Raw genomic sequence first — 12,801 nt, 5'->3', positions numbered from 1 at the left:
CAAAAAATCAAATACCTAGGAATAAATTTAACAAAGGATGTGAATGACCTTTACCAGGAGAATTACAAACTCCTGAAGAATGAGATCTAGAAAGACTACAGAAGATGGAAAGATCTCCCGTGCTCATGGATTGGTAGAATCAACATAGTAATAATGGCTATACAACCAAAAGCAATCTACATGTTTAATGCAATTCCCATCAAAATCCCAATGACTTTTATCACAGAGTTTGAAAAATCTACCCTAAAGTTCATTTGGAAACACAAGAGACCATGAATACCCAAGGCAATACTCAGCAAAAAGAGCAATGCTGGAGGTATCATAATACCTGACTTCAAAATATATTACAAAGTAATAGCAATAAAACCAGCATGGTACTGGCACACAAACAGACATGAAGACCAGTGGAACAGAATAGAGGACCCAGATATGAATCCATACAACTATACCCACCTCATTTTTTACAAAGGTGCCAAAAATGTACAATGGAGAAAAGGCAGCCTCTTCAACAAATGTTGCTGGGAAAAGTGACTACCCATCTACAAGAAACTGAAACTAGATTCATGTCTATCATCCTGTATAGTATCAACTCAAAATGGTTCGAGAACCTAAATATCAGACCTGAAACTCTGAAGTTACCACAGGAAGGAGCAGGAAACACTCTGGAACTAATAGGTATAGGCAAAGACTTCCTCAATAGAACCCCATAAGCCCAGCAACTAAGAGAAAGGATGGACAAATGGGACTTCATAAAATTAAAAAGCTTCTGCACAATAAAAGAAATGGTCTCTAAATTAAAGAGACCACCCACAGAGTGGGAGAAAATATTTGCCAGCTACACATCATACAAGGGACTGATAACTAGAATACACAGGGAACTTAAGAAACCAAACTCTCTTAAAATCAATGAACCAATTAAGAAATGGGCAACTGAACTAAATAGATCTTTCTCAAAAGAAGAAATTCAATTGGCCAAAAAACACATGAAAAAATGCTCACCATCTCTAGCCATAAAGGAAATGCAAATCAAAACCTCGCTAAGATTCCACCTTACCCCTGTTAGAATAGCCATCATCAAAACACCACCACCAACATGTGTTGGTTAGGATGTGGGTAAAAGGAGTCCTAGGCCACTGCTAGTGGGAATGCAAGCTGGTGCAACCACTCTGGATAAAAATTTTGGAGATTTCTTAAAAATCTAAACATAGACCTGCCATATGACCCAGCAATCCAACTCCTGGGGATACCCAAAGGAATGCAACACAGGTTACTCCAGAGGCACCTACACACCAATGTTTATTGCAGCACTATTCACAATAGCCAAGTTATTAAAACAACCAAGATGCCTCACTATTGATGAATGGATCAAGAAAATGTGGTACCTGTACACAATGGAATTTTACTCAACCATGAAGAAGAATGAAATCTTATCATTTGCAGGTAATTGGATGGAACTGGAGAACATCATTCTGAGCAAGGTCAGCCAGGCTCAGAAGACCAAAAATCGTATGTCCTTCCTCATATGAGGCTAGCAGTGATTCAGTAGGTGGTGGGTGCAGGACCACCATTTGATTCCAATTTAATCATGTCCTCTAGACACACTCTCCTTTTATCCTGATGTTCAATTTACAATTTTATGAATGTTTTGTACAGCAGGAATCTTACCATATGAGTAGGTGGATCTCACTATGTCAGCTCACATTGTACAGCTCCAGTTGCTCCACTGGTTAATATCATTACTAGGTCAGAATAACTGATTTTTAAGTGCAAGTGATTTGCTCTTACATAAGGCAGTTACCTGGGCCTGAACTTGGGAGTCTGTACTGTGGCTTTCCTATTTACTTGTCAGAGGTACTGTACAAAGTCTTTACCACTAGAGATCTCTTTAGCATCATTATATATACTTTTTTTTTTAGCATGGGCCAAGGCATGCTGCAGCTCTAAACAAGATGTATTTGCTACAAACTCAAGAGGGGTTTGGGCTCGTCTTGAAACTATTAACTTTAGTTAACAAGTAGATTACAGTAAGATACTCAAGTATGGCATATGCAGACTCCAAAATCTATTCCATAAAGTATTGTGCCTCTTTCTTTATGACAAAGAATAGAGGTTCAATAAATATCTCTCAATATTAAAGACAATACTCCAACCTACCCAACCTACCCAAGGTATGTGACCTCTAAATTTCTAGTATAGAGGTTCCTAAATCTTTGTAGAGTTTATATATCATTCTCTGACATGCATGCAGTAGAATACTCAGGCTTCATGACATTTGTACTCATTTGCTTTAATGAGGATGCTGTCATCAATATAGTGGTACATGTATGCTCTGTGAAATATAAAGACCTTCAGTATCCTTGGAGACTACATTTTGTCAGAAAGAAGAGTTACCATGGGTTCTAGTTGACAGCTAATGTTTTTCTCAGAGAAATATAAATTATTTTTGTTAACTTTACTGATGGGAATTGAAACTGATGCATCCAATAGATTATCACATCCCAAAGGCTGTAGTATTAATCTTTTTTGTTAAAGGCTCAAGAACTCATACAACAGTTGAAGTTGAGGCAGTCACTCCTTAAATGTTCAATGTCTTTTCATCAGGCATGGCATCTTCAGTTTTTGCAGATAGAAACTATGATCCCATCATTCTTTATTCATATTTCAAAGATGGAACTAAATTACATATTTTCTTTAAGATTCAGTATTGCTTCTGATCTTGAGTGATAAAAAGAAATTTCATGGGTTTTCCCATCTCTTTCTCCATTAAGAAATCAATGAGAGACTTATTGCAATTGTTAAGCAAATCTGTTGCCATGATACATTCAAGGAACAGGGAAATATCCACAGGATAGTTCTAGAAACTAATTGAACTAGCTACTCATAGAACTTGGGCCAGGGAATTGTGTTTCACTCCTATTTTCTGTTAAGTTTTCACTCGTAACTAAGAATCTATGTTCACCACTTTTCAATCTTTTAGTCTCAATACTTGTCTTTCCCCGGGACAATTACTCTAGTAAATGGCCATGGATCTCTGTGAGAAATAGTATATGGGGAGCTGTCTGTATTTGCAGTGGCATTCTAGAGTTCTTTTCAAGGGACTTTTCTCTTCTCTGAAATGATAGCCTCTATAGGTGTGAGAATTGACTTAGGTAAGGAAAGTGGGTGAAATATGTTTACTTTTTTCATTGCAGCTCCCATTTCCATTTTACCAACTTGAATTTGTTCCAACTATGCAATTCAACTTTCTAATTGTCTTTACATCTAAGAAGCCCTAAAATAATATAGTGTATTACCCACAACCATGGATGGATTTTTTTTCTGTTTAGCTCACAACCACACATTTTATTTGATTCTCCTGTGTGATCAATCAGTTGTGAAGTTCTGCAACTGTCAGTGGCTTTTCTGTTACTTCTTCCTTTAAAGTGCTACAGACCAAACTGTTCTTTTCCCAGGTCACCTGCTTCATTAACTGCTAAGTTCTTTCTCTACTTCAGGCATCTTGAGCTTCATGATGGCTGTCCTTCTATCTTTTGAGGCTTTTATTTTAAGCACAATAACAGAGGTTGCACCATGTAAAAAAACTTTAATGATATAAAGTACAAAATCTTTACCATGGCTATCAAGGTCTTCAAAGACTACCTTCAAAACACTTAGCCAATCTCATCTCATTAAAACACTGGCCTTCTGTTTGCATACTATAATTCATCTTGTCAATAACGTGATTATTAGTAGGATACATCCTTCATTCCTATTACTATAGAAATGTCAAGAGTGTTCATAATAGCAACCACTTTGATAAAGAATCTAAAAAGCTTAGGTTTTAGAATATAATTATTTTGGAGGCAATTCACAGAATACAAAGCAAAGATATTATGCCAAAAAGAAGGACTTTATTGGTTCATGTATATGAAAAGTTAGGTTCTCAATCTCTCGCTTCATCCCTCTACCTTGTATAAATATCTTCATCTGTGTGGGCTCCACTCTTGGTCAGTCTCTCTGCAGGCATAATTTCCCAGGAGCTATAAGTTTAAACATCATCATTTAAAAAATAGTTTTATTATATTTTCGAATTAGTGTACATTAATAATGTAATAAAGCTTCACTGTGGTATGCATACAGCGTACTTTGAACAAATTCATCCCCTTGCATGTTTGGTGGTTGGTTTTCATTTTGCTGTCTTCATATATATATATATATATATATATATATATATATATATATATATATAAAATATAAGTTTACTTCAATTGTTTTTTTTATTCAGTTATTCCATGTGCATATATTGTTTGGGTCATTTCTCCCTCTACCCTCTCACCCTCACTTTCAGGCAGAACCTGTTCTGCCCTTATCTCTAATTTTGTTGAAGAGAAGACATAAGTATAATAAGGAAGACAAAGCATTTTTGCTAGTTAAGAATAGCTATACAGAGAGATTCCTAGCATTGCTTCCATGTACAAATGTGTTACAACCAAGTTGATTCATCTCTAACTGATCTTTACTCTGGTTCCTGATCCACTTCTCATGTTGACCTCTGTTGCTTTAGGTTTCTGTATTAGTTCCTCTGGAGTGGGGACATCAAACGCTTTCATGTTTTGGGTTTTCTACCTATTCCCATATTTCCCATATGTGGTCTCCTCTTATCATGTGATCCAAGTTCAACCACATTGCTGCATTTGCCCTAAATCTAAAGTCTGCATATGAGGGAGAACATATGATTTTTGGTCTTCTGAGCCTGGCTAACCTCGCTCAGAATGATGTTCTCCAGGTCCGTCCATTTACCTGCAAATGATAAGATTTCATTCTTCTTCATGGTTGAGTAAAATTCCATTATGTACAAGTACCACATTTTCTTGATCCATTCATCAATAGTGGGCATATTGGTTGTTCCCATAACTTGGCTATTGTGAACAATGCTGCAATAAACATGGGTGTGCAGGTGCCTCTGGAGTAACCTGTGTTGCATTCCTTTGGTTATATCCCCAAGAGTGGTATTGCTGAATCATATGGCAGATCTATGTTTAGATTTTTAAACATTCCAAATTTTATTCTAGAGTGGTTCAACCAGCTTGTATTCCCACCAGCAGTGTTCAAGGGTTCTTTTTTCCCCACATCTTTTCCAACACATGTTTTTGTTGGTGTTTTTGATGATGGCTATTCTAACAGGGGTGAGGTGGAATCTTAGTGTGGTTTTAATTTGCATTTCCTTTATGGCTAGAGATGGTGAGCATTTTTCATCAGTTTTTGGCCATTTGAATTTCTTCTTTTGAGAAAGTTCTGTTTAGTTCAGTTACCCATTTCTTTATTGGTTCATTAATTTTGGGAGTGCTTAGGTTTTTGAGTTCCCTATATATTCTGGTTATCTGTCCTTTGTCTGATGTGTAGCTGGAAAATATTTTCTCCCACTCTGTGGGTTGTCTCTTCAATTTAGAGACCATTTCTTTTGCTCTGCAAAAGCTTTTTAGTTTTATGAAGTCCCATTTGTCCATTCTTTCTCTTAGTTGTTGAGCTGCTGGGGTTCTATTGAGGAAGTCCTTGCATATAGTTCCAGAGTGTTTCCTGCTCCTTCCAGTACTAACTTCAGAATTTCGGGTCTGATATTAAGGTCCTTGATTCATTTTGAGTTGACACTAGTATAGGGTGATCTAGTTTCAGTTTCTTCTAGATGGCTAACCACGTTTTCCCAACAATGTTTGTTGAAGAGGCTGTCTTTTCTCCATCGTATATTTTTAGTGCCTTTGTCAAAAACAAGCTGGGTATAGTTGTGTGGACCCATATCCAGGTCCTCTATTGTGTTCCACTGGTCTTTATGTGTGTTTTTGTGCCAGTGCCATGCTGATTTTTATTGCTATTGCTTTGTAATGTAGTTTGAAGTTGGGTATTGTGATACCTCCAGCATTGTTATTTTTGCTGAGTATTGCCTTGGCTATTTGTGGTCCCTTATGTTTCCAAATGAATTTTAGGGTACATTCTGTAACTTTAAAAACAGACTGATTTCATTGTGGCTAATTATAAGAAAATGTTTTAAATTATGGAAACAAAATATATACATATGGAATGAAATTTTTGAGATGTTAAGTGACATCTATTACATTTGTCAAAGTACCCTAGTCTTATATACTAGGGTAGATTTTTCAATCTGTGATGAAAGTCATTGGGATTTTGATGGGAATTGCATTAAACATGTAGATTGCTTTTGGTAGTATGGCCATTTTTACTATGTTGATTCTACTAATCCATGAGCATGGGAGATCTTTCCATCTTCTGTAGTCTTCCTTGATCTCTTTCTTCAGGGATTTTTAGTTCTCCTTGTAGAGGTCATTCACATCCTTCGTTAAGTTTTCTCATAGGTATTTGATTTTTTTTTGAAGCTATTGTAAATAGAATTATTTCCATATATTTCTTCTCAGTTTGTTCATTGTTGGTGTATAGAAAAGCTAATGATTTTTGTAAGTTCATTGTTTATCCTGTCACTTTGTTATAGCTGTTTATGGGGTCTAAGAGTTTTTTGGGTAGAGTTTTTTGTGTCTTTAAGATATAGGATCATATTGTCTGCAAATAAGGATATTTTGACAGTTTCTTTGCCTATTTTTATTCCTTTTATTTCTCCTTCTTGCCTAATTGCTCTAGCTAGAAATTCCAGGACTATGTTGAATAGAAGTGGGGATAGTGGGCTCCCTTGTCTTGTTCCTGATTTTAGGGGAAATGGTTTCAGTTTTTCACCATTAAGTATGATGTTGGCTATAGGTTTGTCATATATAGTCTTTAGAATGTTGAGGTACATTCTTTCTATTCCTAGTTGTCTTAGAGCTTTTATCATGAAGTGATGTTGGATCTTGTCGAAGGCTTTTTCTGCCTCTATTGAGATGATCAAGTGTTTTTGTTTTTGCTTCTATTGAAGTGCTGTATTACATTTATAGATTTGCATATGTTGAACCACCCCTACATCCCTGGGATGAAGCCAACATGGTCATGGTGTACAATCTTTCTGATGTGATGTTGTATTTGGTTTGCCATTATTTTATTGAGGATTTTTGAATTGATATTCATTAAGGACATTGGCCTATAGTTCTTTTTGGAAGTGTCTTTGTCTGGTTTTGGGATGAGAGTAATATAGGCTTCATAAAATGAGTTAAGCAGTGTTTCTTCCCTTTGTATTTCATGGAACAGTTTAAGAAGGGTTGGTATTAGTTCTTGTTTAAACACCTGATAGAATTCAGCAGTGAATCCATGAGGTCCTGGCCTTTCTTTTTTGGGAGACTCTTAATTGCTGCTTTAATTTCATTTTGTGTTATAGATCTATTCAGGTGATTAATATCTTCTTGGTTCACTTTTGGATTGTGGTAAGTTTCTAGAAATCTGTCCATTTCTTCAAAATTTTTAAATTTATTATAGTATAGGCTCTCAAAGTAGTCTCTGATGATTTCCTGTATTTCTATGGTGTTTGTTTTTATCTCCCCTTTTGCATTTCTGATTTTACTGATTTGGGTTTTTTCTCTCCTCATTTTTGTCAGGTTTGCCAGGGGTTTTTCAATCTTATTTACTTTTTCAAAGAACCAGTTTTTTGTTTCATTAATACTTTGTATTTTTTTTGTTTCTATTTCATTGATTTCCGCCCTTATTTTAATTATTTCTCTCCTCCTGCTTATTTCAGTATTTGTTTATTCTTGTTTTTCTAGGAGTTGGAGCTGTAGTATTAGGTCATTAATTTGAGATCTTTCTGTACTTTTAATATATGCACTCATGGTTACAAACTTTCCCCTTAGGACTGCCTTTGCTGTGTCCCATAGGTTTCAGTAGGTTGTGTTTTCATTTTCACTGACTTCCAGGAACTTTTTAATTTCTTCTTTTATTTCATTAATGACCCATTGTTCATTAAGCAATGAGTTATTCAGTTTCTAGCTGTTTGCATGGTTTTTATCTTTATTTTTGTTGTTGAGTTCTAGTTTTACTGCATTGTGATCAGATAGAATGCATGGTATAATTTCTATTTTCTTATATTTGCTGAGGCTTGCTTTGTGCCCTAGGATATGATCTATTTTGGAAAAGGTCCCATGGGCTGCTGAGAAGAATGTATATTGTGCAGAAGTTGGATGAAATATTCTGTAGACATCAGCTAGGTCCACTTGATCTATGGGTGATTTAATTCTAGGATTTCTTTATTGATTTTTTTTTTGGATAACCTATCTATTGGTGATAGGGAGGTATTAAGTTCTCCCACTATCACTGTGTTGTTGTTTATACATGTTTTTAGGTCCTTCAGAGTATGTTTGATGAAATTGGATGCATTGATGTTGGGTATATATAGGTTGATAATTATTATTTCCTTTGGTGTATTTCCCCTTTTATAGTATGGAATGTCCTTCTATATTCTGTTTGATCAATGTAAGTTTGAAGTCCACTTTGTCCAAGATAATTATTGCTACCCCTGCCTGTTTTCAAAGGCCATTGGCTTGGTAAATCTTCTTCCAGCATTTCACTCTCAGCCAGTGCTTATTTCTATTGATGAGGTGGGTCTCCTGTAGGCAGCAGATTGTTGGATCTTCCTTTTTAATCCAGTCTGCCAATTGATGTCTTTTGTTGGGGGATTAAGTCCATTAATGTTTAGTGTTACAATTGATAGGTATGTGGTGATCCCTGTCATTTAGTTGTCTTTGTTGTTTAAGGGTTTGATTGTGTGCAGCTGAATCAGTGTTACTCTCTACTTTCTTGACTTTTCTTCTCCTGTGGTTTGGTACTTCCTGTCCTTTCATGGTTTTGTTTGCTTTCATTTTCTGTGTGTAGAATTCCTTGGAGAATCTTTTGTAGTGGTGACTTGTTTTAGTTTCTGCTTATCATGGAAGTCTTTTATTGTTCCATCTATTTTGAATGATAATTTTGCTGGGTAGAGTATCCTAGGGTTGAAGTTATTTTCATTCATGCCTGGAAGATCTCCCTCCATGGTCTTTTTGCTTTTAAGGTTTCCATTGTGAAAACTGCTGTGATTTTGGTGGGTTTACTTTTGTATGTTATTTTTTTCTCTCTCTTCTACAGCCTTCAATATTCTTTCTCTAGTCTCTGTACTTGTTGTTTTAATGATAATATGTGATGGGGTGGTTTTATTTTGGTCAAGTCTATTCAGTGTCCTGGATGCTTCCTTTACCTGAATAGGCATAGTTTCTCTATATTTGGAAATTTTTCTATTATTATTTTGTTGCATATGTTATGCATTCCTTTTGCTTGCACCTGTTCTCCTTCTTCAATGCCCATGATTCTCAGGTTTGGTCTTTTGATGTAGTCAGTGAGTTCTTACATATTCCTTTCACAGGTCTTGATTTGTTTGACTAATAGTTCTTCAATTTTTCCTTTACTTACCCTTTCATCTTCAAGTTCTGAGATTCTGTCTTCTGTTTGTTCTATTCTACTGGAATAGCCTTCCATTTTGTTTTGCATTTTTGTTTCATTCTTTGTTCTGAGGTTTTCCATATCATGGGTCACTTCCTCTTCAATATTTTCAATTTTCATCCTCAATTCATTTATCTTTCTGTTTATGGTGATCTCTGCTTCATTTTGGTGTTTATTTAGGGTTCCTATGATTTCATTTATTTGCTTTTGTGTTTTGTCATATTTTTTATTCTTGTTGTTTTGGAATTTCTTGAGTGCCTCCTGTACGTTTTTTTTGACCATGTCTAGTAACATCTCTATGAAATTCTCATTGATTACTTGCAGGATTTCTTCTTTCATGGTGTTCGGTTCATGGGCTTTATTCGGTTCCTTGGTATTGTTTATCTTTGTTTTCTTGGAGTCAGGAACTGGGTATCCATTTTCTTCATTTCTCTTTAAATCCTGTACTACTTTATGTTGGGGAGGGGAAGAATGGTTTCCATACCTTTACCATCTTTCCATATTTCCAGTAGGTACTATTTCTGTCCCTGGACTATGTGTAATTTAGTATTAGCTGAGTTACAATAATAATACTAATAAAATCAAGAAAGAAGGAAAAAAAAGGAGAAAGAAAAAGAAGGAGAAAATGAAGAAAAAAAAGGAGAACCAAAGAAAACAACAGGGAGAGACAGTGGATGATCAAACAGAAAACCAGACAGCCCAACCGTTAAAGAAAGGAAAAATAAAAAAACCCACCTGTTCTGGAACAGTAGAATTACAGTCTTAGTTGTTCTGATGTTACTCCTTTAACATCTGGTCCTGTCTGTTTGTGTTTCCTAGGCAGGTTTGGAGCCCTACTGTGGCAGGTGGTGGGCAGGTGGGGGCCTGGTGGGCTTGCAGGGTGAGGCCTGGCAGAGCAGGAATCTGGGTGGCGTCCTGGTGGAGTGGTGGCCCAGTGGGCCTACAGAGCAGGGGCCAGGAGGGCCTGTGGAGCAGGGCTTGGCCTGCTGTGTGGGGGCTTGGTGGAGCAGAGATCCAGTGGGTGTGAGGGGCAGGGGCACAGCAGAGTGGATTTCCCTTCAAAGCAGGGACCTGGCTGGTCTGCATCATAGGGGCCTGGCAGTGAGGAGATCTGGTGGTCCCACAGAGATGGGGCCTGGTGGGCCCAAGGAGTGGGGAGCCCAGCAGACTAGAGATCCAGGGAGCCTGAGGGGCAGGGGACCCAGGGAATTGGAGCTGTGGTTCCGCAGGCCTATTGGGTGGGGCTTGGCAAGCCAGTTGTTCTTTTAGTAAATCATGGCATGGAGAAGCCTTCCATGACCTAGGAGTTCAGAGTGCCAAAGTTTCAGCTGTCCCTGGTGCTTTACCTAAGCCAAGAGTGTCTCCAGTGCTAAGGTCCATGATTCATGGAGCTCACACAGTCTGCGGCTGTGTCCCAGGTCCATCTCTACTTCAATTCTTTTCAACTTTCAGTATTCTTTCTTTTCTCCCTCCCCCATCTTGTTAATTCCACCCAACCATACCCCTTTCACATTCATATCCCATTATTATTATCACTTTACATATAAAATTCATAGATAAGTGAGAACATGTGATATTTGGCTTTTTGAATTTTACTTATCTTATTCAACATGACAAACTCCAGTTCCATCCATTCTTCTGCAAATGACATAATTTCATTTTTCTTTACCACTGAGCAATATTTCACTATATAGTTATATCACAGATTTTATCCAATCATCAGTTGTTGGGTTGCTCTGCTGATTCCACAGTTTAGCTGTTGTGGACAAAGCTGCAATAGATTTAGGATTACAAGTATTTCTTTTATGTTATGGTTTACACTCCTTTGGATATATGCCCAAGAGTGGTATGGTAGGGTAATAATGTAGGTCTAGTTTTAGCTTTTTGAGGAACCTCCATACTGATTTCCATAATAGTTGCTGCAGTTTACATTCCCACAAACAGTGTATTAGGGTTCCTTTTAATTCTCACATCCTCAATAACATTTTTTTCCTGATGATTGATGATCTGACTGGGATGCAATGGAATCATTGCAGGTAAATGGGTGGAACTGGAGAATATCATCTTTAAGTGAAGCTAGCCAGGCTCAGAAAGCTAAAGGCTGAATGTTTTCTCTTATATGTAGAATATAGACCTAATAAAAATACAAGAAATATTATAAAAAATAGGACACACTAAAGGGAGGTCACATATGAGATAGGGAGAGTAAAAGAAGGAAGCTAAGAAAGTGAATATGGTTTGTGTATTTCTGATACAAGAATATAGAACTTTTAAACCTGTTGAAGTCACCACAAAAAGGAGACTAAGGCAGAAAGGAGAAAAATAGAGGAAATGAGCCAATTCAGGTTATAATACCTATATAGATGGAATGTCACAAGGAAACTACTTGTATAGCTATTTAAACAAACAAAAATGAAAAATGTCATTTTTTTTTTTTTTACAAAATCAAAGAACAGGATCTATCTGGGATTTTGGTACCAGTGAGGGGGGGAGTATGTGAAGGAAGGGTGTAAGAGGGTGAATATGGTGCAAATAATGTGTACACATGTATGTAAATGGAAAAAATGAGACCTGTTGAAACTATTCCAGGAATGCAGTAAAAATGTCAGGATTTCATGAATTAAATGGAAGGTAGTTAAGTTAAACCTGATAGAAGTTCACAAACAGCTATTTTGGAGAAGTGCCACTTAGGGTCAGTTCAATAAAGAAGTATAAATAAATTAGATGAAAATCTGAGGAAACACTACTCAAAGTAGAAGAAATAGCATATACTAAGACCTTGGTATGACCAGAAATAGCTACAAGCTTTTCTTTTATTTTACTTTTCCATTTTGATATAATTCATTTTACATTTTAATATAATTTGCAAAGTTGTGAGAATAATATAAACACTGTTAGACCCTTTACGCAGTCACCCTTCTTTTATGTTTTGTTCCATTTTCAAATACCTAATAAAACATTTTAGTGGATACATACATATATATGATTTTTTCTAAATCACTTAGAAAACATGTCAATATGTAATTCATAAAAACAGGATATTCTCTTACATAGTCAGTACAGTTATAAAAACTGGGACAATTTACAGAGATATAATACTAGTATGTGATCCACAATTTGACTTTGTCAATCATCTCCAATATGTCATTTATACTTTCCCCATACAGAAGCCAATCTCAATGAATTATTTCAAACAGGCACATGGAGCTCATTTGTCATTAGAGTGATTATGTTAACTTCAATCTCTTAGTTAAGATGGTATCCTTTAGTTCTACCCAGTGTGATGTTGTGATTTTTAGTAAGTCATTTGTAGAAAGGTCACCTAAATTATGTAGGTATTTTGCCTTACTGTTTTTCAATACTTGGGTTTGAACTCTGGGTTTTGTGCCTCCTGGGCAGACACTGTACCACTTGAACCAC

The sequence above is a fragment of the Castor canadensis genome, chromosome 8 (genome assembly GCF_047511655.1).
Source record: "Castor canadensis chromosome 8, mCasCan1.hap1v2, whole genome shotgun sequence".
Lineage (NCBI taxonomy): Eukaryota > Metazoa > Chordata > Mammalia > Rodentia > Castoridae > Castor > Castor canadensis.
Note: the sequence above shows the minus strand (reverse complement) of the source record.